We start from the raw sequence: 18,048 nt of genomic DNA, 5'->3' as shown, positions 1-18,048 counted from the left end.
CAGCGCTGCAGTTCCTGGAGTTGTAGGTGGAGGTGGTACTCCCTGCGCAGCATACTGGTCTGGTTGGGGTGTGCTGAAACTGTATCCTGATTTTTAAAAATAAATAAATACATAAATGCATAAATAAAAAAGAAAGAAATGAAAAAAAAAAGAAAAATGAAGTTTCTCTAACTTCCACTTGACAATGACTTCTAATATTTACTCACAAATGGTATAGAGTTGGTACAATCAACCTTAGTACAACCACATGACTAGTTATGAAGCTCCAGTGTGACAATCAACTCCAAGTGTAGTTTAGCAAAATGCTATATCCATGAGATCACCAGTAGTGCCATTCTCTGTAGTTGACCAGTACCTCTGACTTACCAGCTCAAGAAAACAGCAGCGTAATGGTCCTGTCACACCTTGATGATTTAGCCAGTGTATGCCGACCGTATTAAAAATGCCGGCATATGCTGCCGTACGTCTAATAAATTACGCAACTGTCACACCTTGAGGAGTTATCCAGCATACACTGACAGTCCTGTTTCCACCAAGTGGTTCGGGTCGGTATTGCACGCTATGGTACAGGTCAGAACAGTTAAGTTTGGCTTGGTTTGCGTTTCTGCCACCAGCAGAACCCATTTGTTTGGCAGGGGGACCACGTAAATATTGATGAACATGTCATCCAGCGCATGTACGCCATCATGCGGCGTCTCCACTCCACAAAGAGGCAAAACGGAGTAATTTAACATTATTTTATTTTTGTCTTGGTGGATCATGGGATTTATTTTTAGAGCATGCAGAATGCTGATGAGTCGACTGATGGCTGTGGTAAACACTGCCATGAATGAATGAAGCGTTGTGATGCTTTCAACGTTTAAGTGCTGGGGGACAGATCAGACTGCAACACCGACATCCTCAGACTGAGAAATGCACCTGGGGCAGAAACCACCAAGGTACTTGTTTTACAATGCTACGTTTACAGGCACAACAAGGAACTAAAGCATTTTCAGACACAGTTTTCCAAAATCAGGATGCTTTATGTGGATAAGCTTTCGTCAGGATGTGATCATGAATGCAACTGAAACAAACAGGTAGATTAAGACTTTTTATTATATGGTTGTGATGCTACGCGCGCTCTGATTGGCTGATTACCGGTCAGATATTTTCGCCATATCCAGACCGGTTTCCATGACAATCGGTCCAAACGCGTATTTTCTTTCGGTCTGAACGCGTATTTTCTTTACAAACCAGAAAGCTAAAAACGCACATGAACGGACATGAACGTATTCCATATATATCTAAACAGCATCTAAAAACACACACAGATTGAAAGCTTACCAGCTAAGGACCGGAGCATCTGTTAGCAAGTTCCTGCTCTGCTCCAGTGTTTTGTTGGGACACCGACCGTCAGTTCAGATGTGAGCTGAGATGAGCCGCTGCTCAAGTCGACTTCAGAGCTCTGAAGTGAGCAGAGGAGCTGAAGTTGTTTTTTTTGGGGGTTTTTTTGGACGTGAACTTCACTTCTACTGCTGAAGCGAACGGCTTCACTTCCACTCTACAAGCCGTCAGCTTTCAAATTCGGGTGTTCACGTGTTTTTATATATACATATATATCCACAGTGGTATGTAAAAGTTTGGGCACCCCTGATGATTTCCATGATTTTCCTTTATAAATCATTGGTTGTTTGGATCAGCAATTTCAGTTAAATATATCATATGGCAAACAAACACAGTGATATTTGAGAAGTGATATGAAGTTTATAGGATTTACAGAAAGTGTGCAATAATTCTTTAAACAAAATTAGGCAGGTGCATAAATTTGGGCACCCCAACAGAAAAAATACATCAATATTTAGTAGATCCTCCTTTGGAGAAATAACAGCCTCTAAACGCTTCCTATAGCTTCCAATGAGAGTCTGGATTCTGGTTGAAGGTATTTTGGACCATTCTTCTTTACAAAGCATCTCAGGTTTGTTGGTTTCTGAGCATGGACAGCCCGCTTAAAACCACACCACAGATTTTCAATAATATTCAGGTCTGGGGACTGAGATGGCCATTCAGAACACTGTACTTGTTCCTCTGCATGAAATGCCTCAGTAGATTCTGAGAAGTGTTTATGGTTGTTGTCTTGTTGAAAGATCCAGCCCGGGTGCAACTTCAACTTTGTCACTGATTCTTGAACACTGTTCTCAAGAATCTGCTGATATTGACTGGAATCCATGTGACCCTCAACTTTAACAAGATTCACAGGACCTGCACTGGCCACACAGCCCCACAGCATGATGGAACCACCTCCAAATTTTACTGTAGGTAGCAAGTGTTTTTCTTGGAATGCTGTGTTCGTTTTCAGCCATGCATACCGCCCCTTGTTATGTTGAAATAACTCAATTTTAGTTTCATCAGTCCACAGCACCTTATTCCAAAATGAAGCTGGTTTGTCCAAATGTGCTTTAGCATACCTCAAGTGACTGTTTGTGGCGTGTACGCAGAAAAGGCTTCCTCTGCATTACAGCATCATACAGCACTTTGTGCAAAGTGCGTTGTATCGCTGAACGATGCAGAGACACTATCTGCAGCAAGATCATGTTGTAGGTCTTTGGAGCAGGTTAGTGGGTTGACTAACTGTTCACCATCCTTCACTTCAGCTTATCTGAGATTTTCTTGGCCTGTCACTTCGGGCCTTAACTAGTACTGTGCCTGCAGTCTTCCATTTCCTCACTATGTTCCTCACAGTGGAAACAGACAGCTGAAATCTCTGAGATAGCTTTTGTATCCTTCCCCTAAACCATGATGTTGAACAATACTTGTTTTCAGATCATTTGAGAGGTGTTTAGAGGCTCCATGTTGCCACTCATTAGAAGAGATGCAAAGAGAAGAAACATATATCATTTCTCATGATTGAATTCACCTGTGTAAAGAGGTCAGGGGTCAATGAGCTTACCAAACCAATTTTGTGTTCCAATAATTAGTGCTAAATGTATTCAAATCAACAAAATAACAAGGGTGCCAAAATTTATGCAGCTGCCTAATTTTGTTTAAATAATTATTGCAAACTGTCTGTACTACTAGAATTTCTTTCTTTCTGTAATACTAGAAACTTCATTTCACTTCTTAAATATCAGTGTGTTTGTCTGCTATATGATATATTTAACTCAAATTTCTGATCCAGACAACCAATGATTTACAAAGGAAAATCATGAAAATTATCAGGGGTGTCCAAGCTTTTTCATACTACTGTACATATATAATAGCCATATATAAACAAATTATTAACCTCACTTGCTCGCCTGTACGGGAATATCAGATCACTGTGTTTTCGTACTTATACCTCAACCTGATATTTCCCCGTACAGACCTCGCAGTCGGTTAATAATCCTTTAATATTTACTCTGTGTGTGGACTGTTTGAAACAGTCTGTTTGCATGAGGGCTGCAGCTTCAGCCAATCAATGGACAGCCTTAACAGACGTATTTTGACTTATGAGTAAATTAACACAAAACTTGCATCAACAATCACATAATTTACCCACAGCTTATGCCCTGCATGTGCGGGACATATGATTCATACGGTGGCATACGTTGAAAATTCTAAGCATGCTCAAAATTTTTCGAGGTACTCAGCATACTAGGGCATATATCAGTGTGCTTAATGTGCTCTTAACTTATAAAAAAACTTACCCATAATTTATTAGACATATGCCCGCATATGCCAGCATTTCTAATACGGTTGGGCATACGATGACTAAATCGTCAAGGTGTGACAGGGGTGTAACTGATTCCTGGAAAAGCTAATTTATCCACAACAGCAACAGTGCTCCAAGCTCTAGGCCAGTGGCATTTGATGAAAACCATAATAAGATGGTAAGCTAGGTAACAATTAATAAGTCAAGTCTGGGAGCATTAATTGTAACAGGGGACAGGGTTTGTCCAGCAGCCCTTGTGTGGTCATGAAATCACATCGAACGACACATGACATCAAAGAGCCACTCAGCTGCCACCAAGACCCTACAAGGTCCAGTTAGTATCCTCTACACAAACCTCCATGATCATAATGGTCGCCGTGAAGTATGAAGCTGCACCTGATTTACGCCGAAGGTCACCAAGCCCAGAAGACGCACAAATACCCACAGACCACGCAAAAACGCCTCACAGACCACCCCATTACCACCCGACAAGCACGCAATGACTGTGGCATTGTGGCCATGGCAACAGCAAGATCGTCCACTGTAACATGACCGGAGTGATGTGAGTTTTGACTCGACTCAGAATAATAAGCAGTAGTCATTCAGTATTCTCATTTTTTAAAAGTTTTGATCATGCAACATGTATAGCAACTGACAACAAAAAAAAAACAAGGATTTAGTCCAGTCCATACCATCATGTAAAACCAACTATTGTGAGTCTTTACACTGTGAGTCAGAAAGAATTTCAAAACCATTTTGAGTGAGTGTTTTAATGTCCACAAAAAAATTAAATACCATTTCTCAGGCTTCTGCACTACAAGAAAGGTCTTACGGAAACAGAACATGTGTATCACTTTTTGAAACAGAAAAAAAGTTTAAGAATCTGATATCAGTGTAATGTGAAATTAGAGTTTATGACAGTAATTGATTTCATATGAACATTACATAGAAATAAGAAAATCAAAATATCTCCAGTGAATGCATCATTACTACTAACCAAAATGAGGTGCTGTGCTGTAGCCCTGCTAAGGGAAGGCCTGAGGTGCAGCAAAACTGCCCGCTGGAGTCGTGACCAGGAATGCACTAAATGGAGACGGAGGTTGTGCGGGGGTCCACGACCTGCTGATAACGGAGGACCGTACCCCGCTGTTTCAACACAGAACAAAACAAAGCTTATGTGAGAGGAACATTGACAATTTCAAATCCTTTTAATACTCCGTGAGTTGTCCTGTCATCAAGGCATATATTTTTGGATGCTGGAGCTGTGCAAAGATTTTGGAAAAAGTACCTGAAAAAAAATTATGTAACTAAATGTCAAAATGTTTACTTTTATTAATCCTTTATATTTATAATTGTGTATATGAATCATTCAAAGTGTGCATCACAATTTCTTTGAGCACATTGTCCATACCTCACAACATTAGTTTTATTATATTTATTGTAGTAATTGTTTTATTTTCACTGACAGAACCAAAGGAATAAAATGTAAAACAGCAAATCATTAAGTTGCATTTATCCCCAAAATATTTCTAATTTTTCCCTGACAAGTTATTTGGTCAACATATTTGTCATTGGATATTTTTTTTAATAAATCAAGTATTTGGTCATTTCAGGACAACATAATATATCAGATTTGTGTAAAACACATAGTTCATACTATGGGGTTTAATTCTGTAAATGATCAGTACCAGCACATACATAACTAGAAGATCGTAATCCAGCAATCAACGAAGGAAGGCAGGTCACAATTCTATCAGTCAAAATGTTAATTACATTTTGGGGGGGGATAGATCCCTGAACCAAATTTTGTCCAAAATCTACTGGTAATTACAAAAATGCTCCAAATCATCCATAAGTTTCACAGCCTTTTTTTCAATGTTATTTAAAAAAAAAAACTATTTTGTAAAACTATAAAATTATTTCTAAATGTCCTCACTCTGCCTCAGAATCTATTCCAACAGACATGATCCATTCACCAAATTTCATTCAAGTTTGTCGTCAGCATGCCCTAACCAATATGGCAGAATCAACCTTCTCACCAGGTTCAGTAACAATACGGATCAATACTTTGAGTATCCTACAAACCAGTCAACAAACAGACACGGGTGAACAATATGCATAATGTCCTTGGCAGCATGAAATAATTTCAGATAAATGCAGGTTAGAATTACTTCACCTCACATCAGATATGCTCAACATCAATTATAATTATGAATAGCCAAAACCATGAAGTGGTGTAATTCCCCTGATTTTTTGAGTCTCGTCCGAAACAGAGTGTAGATTCAATCTAATTCTCAGCCTAGATTTATTTAGAGTTGTGGTAAGATTCAGGCCTGGTCTCTCATGGACGTCTCACACACGCAGGAGTTCCGCCATTGAGAGCCCCCAACAAAGAAACAAACACTTTTTAAAAACACAATGGGGCAGGCAAAGGACAAACACCCTCCTTGCAGGTTCCAGCCTCATTGGCTTCCCACAGGCTAGAGGGGAGTCCCCCCCCCAGCCCCATGCGATGACGGGACATACTGTAATTTGAATGTCTCTGTTCTAAAAGTCAAAACCGACGAAATCCAAAACACACACGCTTAAGCAATTACCAGGCTCATAGGAAAAACATAATTTAAGTAGGAATTATTTGATACCAAAACATAATGACAAGATAGATATAAATCCACAGATATATCTAACAGTTGCATGTGTCTTTCGATAAGGTGTCCTTCCACAGTATGTGTTAATGAGCAACATCATTACATGTAGGTCCTCAGTCTGGACTTCTCATGTTCAGTAACTAGTTTTCCTCAAATACTTCTGTTTGTTCATTTCTATACTCGCAACTATTTTTAGAGTAAGCACGGCCACTTGAGCTAAAGATGGTGATATGAAAACCGAGCCTGACCAGGAACAGAGGGAGGTCCAAATCCATTCAAGTATGCCACTGGTTCCAGCAGCAAATGATGAGCCATTGTGAACCAGACAGCAGTAACATGTGCTGTTAACAGGCTTTGGCCAGACTGAGTACAAGGCCATTCTTCTGAAGCCCACCATCACAATAAAAACACTATATACACACAAACCATACACAATAACAAGTTAATTACAATGGCAAAAAAAAAAGATGTTCTGTGTTTGAGTTTTTTTTTTTTTTAAGAGTTACACTTACCTATGGGTTGGCCAGTAGTCGTCACCCACACTCCTTTAGATAAAGACAGAAGGTTTAGCTTGAGGTTAACACTACTGTTTGAGATGTACAATGATCACACAATCCAGTTAACATTTAAATGCTGAACACAGTAACCTAGATGCATGGTTAATGGAGAAACGTTTTTTGTATCATTATCACTATATTTTCCTCTGAACAGCCAGCTCTGGTCTGGGATTCTTTCCCACTCACCCTGTGGCCCATAAGGGTGGTTGCCAGCCTAGGGCAGGCTGTGCTGTCCAACCATTAGGTGCACTCAAAATGCCCCTGGGCACCCACTGGCCAGGGCCAAGCTGACCAGGTGCTTTGCTGTCGCGAGGTTCAGCCTTTTTAACTTCCACCTGGGCAAAGGACAAGGAGGGCAAATTTGGCAACACCAGTAAAACCTCCATGCTGTCCCTCATCTAGGCAGACCTGTCCTATCACTGACATCTAATCTTAAAAGATCTTGGGGCAGTTTGAAAACTTCCACTTTATATCTATGAGATTAATGTGATGCTTGATAAATTAATATTACTGTGTAGACAGGAGAGCTGAACAGCTATGTGTCTCAGGTACGAATCATAAAGCAGGACCAGCTTTAAGTTTGACCAAAATTATATTGCGTAGAAAATGCAAAAACATGACACGACAATTGGAAAAATGGCTTCTAAATAACATCTAGGGATGTACCTGAGAAACATAGAAATTTTCTTGAATGAATTACCCTATATATGATAAATACAGCTCATGGAAGTTTATGACTTACCTTTCTCCAACTAACGCTTAAAGAATCTCATTTTTATTTTATGTACAATAATTCTTTTTTTTGGGGGGGGGGGGGGAGAATTAATGTACAGACATTTGACTATTTTCCAACAGAATATAAACATGCAAATAACACAAATGAGCAGTTTTGTCAGACAAATTGAAAACTGAATCTTCATACTGTGTCAAAGAGGAGAAAATATTTCTGTTACACTCAAGTGACTAACACACCTGGAAGACAATGTGTCTTTACAGAATTGTTTAATTTGTGCATTGTTTTAATGTAATAAATATATTTATTCGTTAGCTTTGGAATTACTGTTTTGTTAATTCTCAGAAACTTGTATTTGTAATTTATTGCTACAAAGGTTCAATGCTATATGTGACGTTGCCGTTGACCCAATAACAAAACTTTGCTTTCTGTAACAAGGCAGCAGTTAACCAGAGCAAAGAAACAGGCTGCAACTGAGGGGGAGCCAACCAGAAATAGACTAAGAGGTTGAGTTATTGGGGTCACCTTGCTGGAGGAAAACAAATCACAAATCCCTCCCCACTTTAAGGTGTTGCCACTTTCCCCAACATCCCCTCTTCCTTCTCTGTTGACCTAATTACATGCACGTTTCTGGCAACGGCTTCGCCGCCACCGGCAGCTACCTGAGCACTTTCCCCGTGGGCATCACAGCTACGAGTGATGGATACCATGACTTCTGTACAGTCCCCAATAGGAGAACTGGGATTTGCTCCACAGTTTGATGTGCTCCAATTTCTAATTTTGAAACCCATATCTCCCAGCCTCCCTCAAGTCCTGGTGTAAGGTAATGTCAAGTCAAGAACAATGGATTAAGTTGAGCCTCGATTCCTCCTGAAAACAAGGACAAAGAGGTGTATAAAAAAGACAGACTACAGATGATAGGTTAAATCATTTGCCAAGTAATCGGGGGTTGGTTTTTTTTTATAATTAATAACTGATATTTCACAGTAAATGCCCGGTGTCACTGATTAATTTAGTGGTCCTTGGTGCCCCATCGCCACCCCCCACCCACCATCTGCTGAAAAGACAGCAAAGTGGCTTGTAGATGAGTGTAGCAAAAATATTATGCGCCAACCAAAGCCTAATGAGTCAAAATTTCAACTTGTATTCATATTCAGAGTGTTAACATCCAGGTGTATAAACATATGGTAAGGAAAATAAGAGTTTATTATCTCATTAAAATACATTCAAATGGTCTTTTATGCAGTTTCCCTAATATGGTTTATGGTTTTTTTTGTTTGTTTTTTAAACACAGCATGCCTCTGCCAGCTTCTAAGAAAGACTGAAAGAGTTTGAAAACTGGATTAATGCAGCAAAGATAGTTGACAAAAGGTTTTAATTTGACAATGAACATCTACAGTGAGGCAAATCCACTGCAGATTTTGCAAGTTTTTTCACCTACAAAGAATGGAGAGGTATGTAATTTTTATTGTAGGTACACTTCAACTGTGAGAGAATCTAAAAAAAACAAAACAAAAAAAAAAAAACAGAAAATCACATTGTATGATTTTTAAATAATTTGCATTTTTTGCATGAAATAGATACAATAGAAGAAACAAACCTTAATATTTTGTACAGAAATCTTTGTTTACAATTACAGAGGTCAGACAATTCCTGTAGTTCTTGACCACGTTTTCAGCAAGGATTTTGGTCCACTCCTCCATATAGATCTTTTCCAGATCTTACAGGTATCAAGTTTCAGCTCCCTCATCCAGATGGCTACTGGTGAACTTCAAACGGGCCTGGACATGTGCTGGCTTGAGCAGGGGGATCTTACGTGCCCGTCAGGATTTTAAACAATGGTGGCGTAGTGTGTTACTAATGCAATCTTTGTGACTGTGGTCCCAGCTCTCTTCAGGTCATTGACCAGGTCCTCCTGTGTAGTTCTGGGCTTTCTCAGAATCATCCTTACCCCACAAGGCAAGATCTTGCATGGAGCCACAGCCAAGGAAGCTTGACAGTCATCTTGTGTTTCTTCCATTTTCTAATAATTACGCCAACAGTTGTTGGCTTCTCACCAAGCTGCTTGCCTGTTGTCCTGTAGTCCATCCCAGCCTTGTGCAGGTCTACAATTTTGTCCCTGGTGTCCTTAGACAGCTCTTTGGTCTTGGCCATGGTGGACAGGTTGGAGTGTGATTGATTGAGTGTGTACAGATGTCTTTTATACAGGTAATGACTTCCAACAATAAATAATGCAATCAATACAGGTAAAGAGTGCAGAATAAGAAAAATAAAAACTAACAGATTTGTGAGAGACAGAATTCTTGCTGGTTGGTAGATAATCAAATACTTATTTCATGCAATAAAATGCAAATTAATTATTTAAAAATCATACATGATTTTCTTAATTCTTTTTTAGATTCTGTCTCTCACAGTTGACGTGTACCTACAATAAAATTTACAGACCTCTCCATTCTTTGTAGTTGAGAAGAAACTTGCAAAATTGAGAGAAACTTGCAAAATTGACAGTGGATCAAAAACGTTTTTGCCTCACTGCAAATGGTAACACAGTGAAGGTAAAAATGAAGGACAGAAACACGAGATGTCTGAGTCAATGCAACTACATCATCTTTGACTTTGTGCTTCCATCCAAAGATAGTTACTGCCTGCACCAGGTACAGAAAGGAAACCATCACTGTCTGATATCTAAAAAAATGACTTATAAATTCCTTTTGCAGTTTTAACAGATCAAACTTTATACAGTAAAACTCGTACAGTGGATTCCGGTGGACTAGTGAACTTTGTCTGTTATAATCATAATCTGCTATATGTATAAAACAGACAAATCCGCTATATGTATAAAATGGACAAAATCCGTCATCTGTATGTAACGGGTTAGTTACAGTCAGGAGGTGCCGACTGATCTACGGGGAATTTCCAGCACCAATTTGGCTTACGTATTTCCTTGATTAAACACCTGGCCTTAAATAGGGGCCTGCTTCATTTAATGACTGGGTCAAATTTCGTCTGAAAAAATAAGCGCCTGCCTTAAATAAGCACCGGGCATTATGTGCATTAAAAAGATTACATTTAGTTGAATCATTCTTTTTTCTAAGTCCGCTGCGGAGCAGTACCTTATAATCCTAATGCCTGATTTATGCTTCTACAACTCCATAACGCTGTGGTCATGCAATGACGTCGACATGCACGTGACCCCTTTAACGTTCTCCGTCATGTCTTTATGCAATTTACAACAGGAACAGCATCTTTTTCTGGATTAAGTTGTCTCTCAATGAGCTTTTAAAATGACGAGAGAGGAAGGAGCGAAACCAGTTAAAGTGACAAATCATAGCCTTTGCGATGTCTGTCATTTAGCAGGTGCGTGGGTTCACAATCACGCAGAGGGCTCTGTCTCTGGCATATGTGTGAAACTTAACACCATATCACTGGCCTTGAATTATGCCCTGCCTCGTTTAGGTACCGGGTCTGAGCACGGTTTAAAAAATAAATGCCTGGGCCCGTATGCACGAAGCAGCCTAGGCTAAAAATAGCTCCTTGTGACATTATTCTAAGAAAAATCTTAGAATTTCTTGAATTCTTCGACATTTCTTAGAATTTTCCCTTGGTAAGATAAAAGTTGTTCACAAAGCACCTTAGGCCTTAAGAGAGCTCCTAGGTGCCAAACTGGTAAGAGTAGTGAGGAGGACTAGCTGGTGGACAAGAGAGAGGAAGCAGAGATACGAGGGCTGTCAATAAAGTAACGGTCCTCTTTATTTTTTTTCAAAAACTATATGATTTTCATTCATATGTTTTTACGTCAGACATGCTTGAACCCTTGTGCGCATGCGTGAGTTTTTCCACGCCTGTCGGTGACGTCATTCGCCTGTGAGCACTCCTTGTGGGAGGAGTCGTCCAGCCCCTCGTCGGAATTCCTTTGTCTGAGAAGTTGCTGAGAGACTGGCGCTGTTGTCTGATCAAAATTTTTTCTAAACCTGTGAGACACATCGAAGTGGACACGGTTCGAAAAATTAAGCTGGTTTTCAGTGAAAATTTTAACGGCTGATGAGAGATTTTGAGGTGATTCTGTCACTTTAAGGACTTCCCACGGTGCGAGACGTCGCTCAGCGCTCTCAGCCGCCGTCGTCAGCCTGTTCAAGCTGAAAACCTCCACATTTCAGGCTCTATTGATCCAGGACATCGTGAGAGAACAGAGAAGTTTCAGAAGAAGTCGGTTTCCGCATTTTATCCGGATATTCCACTGTTAAAGGAGATTTTTTTTTAATGAAAGACGTGCGGACGGGTTCCACGCGTCGGGACGCAGCCGACGCGGTGCGGCGGCACATAAAAAACACCTCCGTGTTGATAACCATTTGTAAAATCCAGGCAGCTTTTGATGGCTTTCAGTGGAGTGAGTATATGAGAAATTGTTTAACAGCAGGACATGTTCCAACTTGTCTTAAGGCTTCCAACAGAGGTGTTTTTCCTGTGGGCAGAGCGTCAGTGCGTCTCCTTTAACAGTGGAATATCCGGATAAAATGCTGAAACCGACTTCTTCTGAACCTTCTCTGTTTCTCTCACGACGTCCTGGATCAATAGAACCTGAAATGTGGAGGTTTTCAGCTTATTTCCTTTATATAGTGCCAAATCACAACAGAGTTGCCTCAAGGCACTTCCACCAGGTAAGGTCTAACCTTACCAACCCCACAGCAACAGTGGTAAGGAAAAACTCCCCCTGAGGAAGAAACCCTCAAGCAGACCAGACTCAAAGGGGTGACCCTCTGCTTGGGCCATGCTACAAACATAAATTACAGAAATAATTCACAGAACAATTCACGGACAAATATACAAGAATTGCTGTTGGTGCACAGAACAGGAGGATCGCCACATAAAACACAACTCCCATCTCTGGATGGAGCTGCACCTTAAACAGAGAAAAACAGAATCAGGCTCAAATAGTGGCTCAAATACTTATTTCCCCCACTGTAGCTACAAGTATAGTTGTCAGTATAAACAACATGTTTTGATTATTCTGTATATTGTCAGTATATGTCAAAAAACAGAAAAAACAGAATCAGGCATTAGAAAGACAAAAAATACTGATTCTGATTGATTGATTATGATTCTGAGAAAGCCCACAAACTACACAGGAGGACCAGGTCAATGACCTAAAGAGAGCTGGGACCACAGTCACAAAGATTACATTAGTAACACATGATGCCGTCATGGTTTAAATCCTGCAGGGCAGCAAGGTCCCCCTGCTCAACCAGCACATGTCCAGGCCTGTCTGAAGTTCACCAGTGACCATCTGGATGATCCAGAGGAGGCATAAATAGAGCTTTTTGGTATCAACTCCATTGCCAGAGGATGACAACAACCTCAAGAAAACCGTCCCAACCATGAAGCATGAGGGTGAAAACATCATACTCTGGGGGTGCTCTTCTGCAAAGGGGACCGAACGACTGCACTGTATTAAAGGGAGGATGGATGGGGTCATGTATTGTGAGATTTTGGCAAACAAGTTCCTTCCCTCAGGTAACAGCATTGAAGATGGGTCAGGGCTGGGTCTTCCAGCATGACAATGACCTCAAACACACAGCCAGAGCAACTAAGGAGGGCTCCGTAAGAAGCATTTCAGTCCTGGAGTGGCCTGGCCAGTCTCCAGGCCTGAACTCAATAGAAATCTTTGGAGGGAGCTGAAACTCCAAACCTGAAAGATCTGGAGGAAGATCTGTAATGGAGGGAGTGGACCAAAATCCCTGTTGCAGGTGTTGTGCCAAACTTGGGCAAGAACTACAGGAAACATCTGACCTCTGTAATGGCAACAAATGTTTCCGTACCAATTGTTAAGGTCTGTTTTTCTAGGGGATCAAATACGTATTTCATGCAATAAAATGCAAATTAATTATTTTTAAAAAAAAATCATACAATGCGATTTTCTGTATTTTTTTTTTTTTTTTTTTTGATTTTGTCTCTCACAGTGAAGTGTACCTACAATAAAAAAAAATACAGACCTCTCCATTCTTTGTAGATGGGAAAACCTGCAAAATTGACAGTGGATCAAATATTATTTCCCACTGTATACGAAGCAAGGATCGTCAGGTACACAAATCATGCAATAGGGGTTACAAAGGTCAGCTTATAACCACAGGGTCCTTGGATCAAATCTCGATTAGACGAGAACATTATTTAAGTCCCTGGGGTATAACACACTTTCATAAACTAATAAATAGCTACAGGTATATAACTGCAGTAGCACGTATTATACTGCAAAAGCAAAACTAGTTGTGTAGCCAAAACTTTATTACTTTTTTATTCAGTGTACTTACAAGTATCTTTTATTAACTAAAAAGTGGGAAAACTTAAACCCAATAGTATTGAATTAGCACACTTACAAGTATGCTAAAAAGTACTTGGGGAAAGAAACCTGAAGTTTACTTAAGTTATTTAAGAAAATAAACTAAGTTTTTTTTTGGTAATTGTTCTTCCATTCATCAAAAATTGCTGAGGGAGTTTTCTTACCAGTTGCCAATATACTTAATGTCACTCTTGTGTACTGTATTACTCACATATGCCACTTTAAGGTCACCATATAAATAAATCAAATTTTGTTTTTACTCAGGAAACCCATGCTCATTTATTATACTCACAGGTTTAAAGTAAACGCTATTACTGTGTGACCCTTATCTCCTATGCAGCACTCAAGAGAAATATGCTATTTGGGATTCGGAGAGCTGACAGACACAGTATGGAGATTCTACAAATGAGGTCACTGAGCTTTTAAACTTTTTAAAAAGGAAAAAAGAAAATGTTGACATGTAAGTGACCTGCCAACAATTTATCAGAAAGCAAAAGAAACAGGAGTGTTTTGACCAATCCTTTAAGAGATTTTGACATAGTGACATTTTGTGTTTCAAGATTTTTTTAGATTCACTGGCGAACCTCCTCCAAATATGAAAATCTGAGGTGTCATGTAACTTTAATAATGCAAGTTCAATGTAATATGCTTAAGACATCCTAAAGGAGTGGTCATTTTAAACAAAGCCTTGGGCGACAAACAGTAAACTGCATCAGCATTCCTGCAGTCTACCTAAAATGACTGAAAAATTAAAGACAGCAATACTGTGAAAAGAGATTAATGAACCAAGAATGTATAATATGCAGATGTTAATGGATGGATTGGTGTTGCATGAGGGTCCAGTGACTGAAGCATAATTTGATGCCAAGCCACAGAAAATTTTAACAAGTACTAACAAGTACTAAGAGAGCATCATGACCTAATTCTCACGTCGTCACCAAGCCTCTGTTTGATCTTAAGGAGAAAATAAAAACTACAACTACACACTTTTTTGCCCATGATGTCGTGAAAATGCATGTTGACAGCCTGGTCCACTGATTGTTCGGCCTCGAAAGTAATAAATCCAAAATAGCCAACGACCAGAGTGAATCAAGGTAGTAGAGGGGTTGTGACAACACAAGATGAAGAACAGTATTGGGCTTCAGCAGAGTGAGGATCCGTCAAGGCTGAGCAAGAGGCTCCTGGGGTTCGGATGACGTTGCAGGCTTGCAGAACAACACAAATCCAAGACTAAAGCCTGGGGAATTGAAGAAAACTTTTCTCTTTACTGTGTAGAAAAATATTTTGTGACAATAACAATACAGATCTGCCTAAAAAATAAAAATTAACAAATATGTATTAATGACAAATGTCATATCTTAAAGAGGTCAGTTAAATCTGGTCAAACCTCAAACAAAACACAGCTGCAGTGACATTTTGTTCTGCTCACAATATAATTTGGCCAATTGATTAAATATTGCATTATTTTTACTTGATGCCATTTCATCCAAACCCCACCTTGATCTGTCCCCCTGGTATATTGCTGTTGAGCACATACACTCGCAGCATTGTTAATGCATCACAAAATATGGGAAAAACACAACTGTAATATGTCTAAAAGCTATTTCCAAGCTTTCCCAAAATCAGTATTTTACATTTGAGTCAGCAAGGATAAGCCTAACAGTGACAAAGTATTTTTGACAACAATATCACAATGATATAGGCCATAAATGATTCCCCAAAACAAAGAAATGCTGGTTTGAGGTTTTGTGTAAGGAAAAGTGCTTTGGTCTCATGTTTCAGCACAACTGTTTAAAATACAGGATCCAGAAGATAAGCTCATCTAACTATTTCTCACAGAACTAGTTTTTCAGATAGTTAAAAGTCTGCAAAGAATTGCAGTGATCCACTTTCAATTAGATTAACATTCCACTGTGGCAAAATTGGCCTGTACACACCTCTCTACTTGGGGACCTAACCTGATTCCAATTAAACATCCTATGAGACCACTGATATTTTTGAAACCTCAAGTAGCATGCAAAGTATTCCCACGCCTCATGAACTATCGCTAATAATATCCTTTCAATGACCCGTTTCCTCATCTAAAATTAAAACCAAACTGACATATTTCGGAGTTTAAAATATCTTTATCTGTGATAAAAACTGAAAAGTTAAAAATTTGCAAAAACCTGAGTACTTTTACAAAAACTGATACACTATGATCAAAAAATGATTTGCTGAAATGAAGCTATTCCACAAGCTAGATATACAGAAAATGGATAATTTGCCAATTAACACCTTCAACCAGAAGCTTATGCCATTATAATTTGTCAGACTTTCATGACATTTTTTTCATTTGGAGAGGATGTGGGGGAACATTTGGTAGAGCAAAGGAATTCAAAACTTTTATTTGATTTGATTGCAAATAAAATCTTCTTCTCTGTCTTTCGGCTGTTCCCGTTAGGGGTCGCCACAGCAGATCAATCGTTTCCATCTCACCCTGTCCTCTGTATCTTCCTCTGTCACACCAACCACCTGCATGTCCTCTCTCAGCACATCCATGAACCTCCTCTTTGGTCTCCCTCTTCTCCTCCTGCCTGGTGGCTCCATCCTCAACATCCTTCTCCCTTATACCCTGGGTCCCTCCTCTGCACATGTCCAAACCATCTCAATCTCGCCTCTCTGACTTTGTCTCTAAACCGTCCCACCTGAGCTGTCCCTCTGATATGTTCATTCCTAATCTTGTCCATTCTTGTCACTCCCAAAGAGAATCTCAACATCTTCAGCTCTGCCACCTCCAGCTCTGCCTCCTGTCTTTTTGTTAGTGCCACTGTCTTTAAACCATACAACATAGCTGGATATGGGGCTGCATGTCAGGTAAAGGCACTGGGGAGATGGCTGTCATTACATCATCAATAAATGGACACTTTTCTTATCCCATCAATTGAAAGGATGTTTGGGGATGATGAAATCATTTTTCAAGATGATAATGCATCTTGCCATAGAGCAAAAACTGTGAAAACATTCCTTGCAAAAAGACACATAGGGTCAATGTCATGGCCTGCAAATAGTCCAGATCTTAATCCAATTGAAAATCTTTGGTGGAAGTTGAAGAAAATGGTCCATGACAAGGCTCCAACCTGCAAAGCTGATCTGGCAACAGCAATCAAAGAAAGTTGGAGCCAGATTGATGAAGAGTACTGTTTGTCACTCATTAAGTCCATGCCTCAGAGACTGCAAGCTGTTATAAAAGCCAGAGGGGTGCAAAAAATACTAGTGATGTGTTGGAGCGTTCTTTTGTTTTTCATGATTCCATAATTTTTCCTCAGAATTGAGTGATTCCATATTTTTTTTTTCCCTCTGCTTGGTCTAAAAAAGTAACTGTTACTGACTGCCACAATTTTTTTTCCTGATTTCTTATAGTGTTTTCTTAAAGCCAGAAAGTTGCCATTTGAAATGACTTTAGTTTTGTGTCATGTGTGTGATTGCTTTTTTTTCTACAAAATTAAACAACTGAATGAACATCCTCCGAGGCCGGTGATTCCATAATTTTTGCCAGGGGTTGTGTGTGTATGTATATTATATATATATATATATATATATATATATAATATATATATATATATATGATATCTGTAGCCCATGACAATGTCCCGCACTGTTTCACTTTATCACCGTCAGACCACTTGCAGTGTCTTAACAAAAATCTGCTGTTGCTACAAATACTGAATGGTTTGCACTACTGCACTCTCCACTTTTACTTTTACTATTACCTCAGACACTACACTGTAAATACTAAATACTTGTCCTTATTGTCGAAATGTCTTGTCCTGTCATCACCGAGGGAAGGTGAGAAACAAAACTTCGATTCCTTGTATGTCTAGTATATATGAAGAATTGACAATAAAGCTGACTTTGAGTTTGACTTTGTTCACACAAGGCAGGGATGGACTACAGGACAACAGGCAAGCAGCTTGGTAGAAGACAACAACTGTTATGATTACTGTCAATCTCCCTCGGTCTGGGATTCCATGCAAGATCTCACTTTGTGGGGTAAGGATGATTCTGAGAAAGCTCAGAACTACACAGGAGGACCTGGTGAATGACCTGAAGAGAGCTGGGACCACAGT

The 18,048-nt window shown here is 39.6% G+C and overlaps 1 protein-coding gene across 1 annotated transcript in view; it reads right to left on the bottom strand.

The window, feature by feature from the left end:
- dazap1 (DAZ associated protein 1) overlaps positions 1 to 18,048 on the bottom strand; it is a 101,624-nt gene that overhangs the window by 24,846 nt on the left and 58,730 nt on the right. The window lies entirely within an intron of this gene.

This window comes from Thalassophryne amazonica, chromosome 10 (assembly GCF_902500255.1).
Source record: "Thalassophryne amazonica chromosome 10, fThaAma1.1, whole genome shotgun sequence".
Classification (NCBI taxonomy): Eukaryota; Metazoa; Chordata; class Actinopteri; order Batrachoidiformes; family Batrachoididae; genus Thalassophryne; species Thalassophryne amazonica.
Note: the sequence above shows the minus strand (reverse complement) of the source record. Positions and strands in the feature narration are given on the sequence as shown.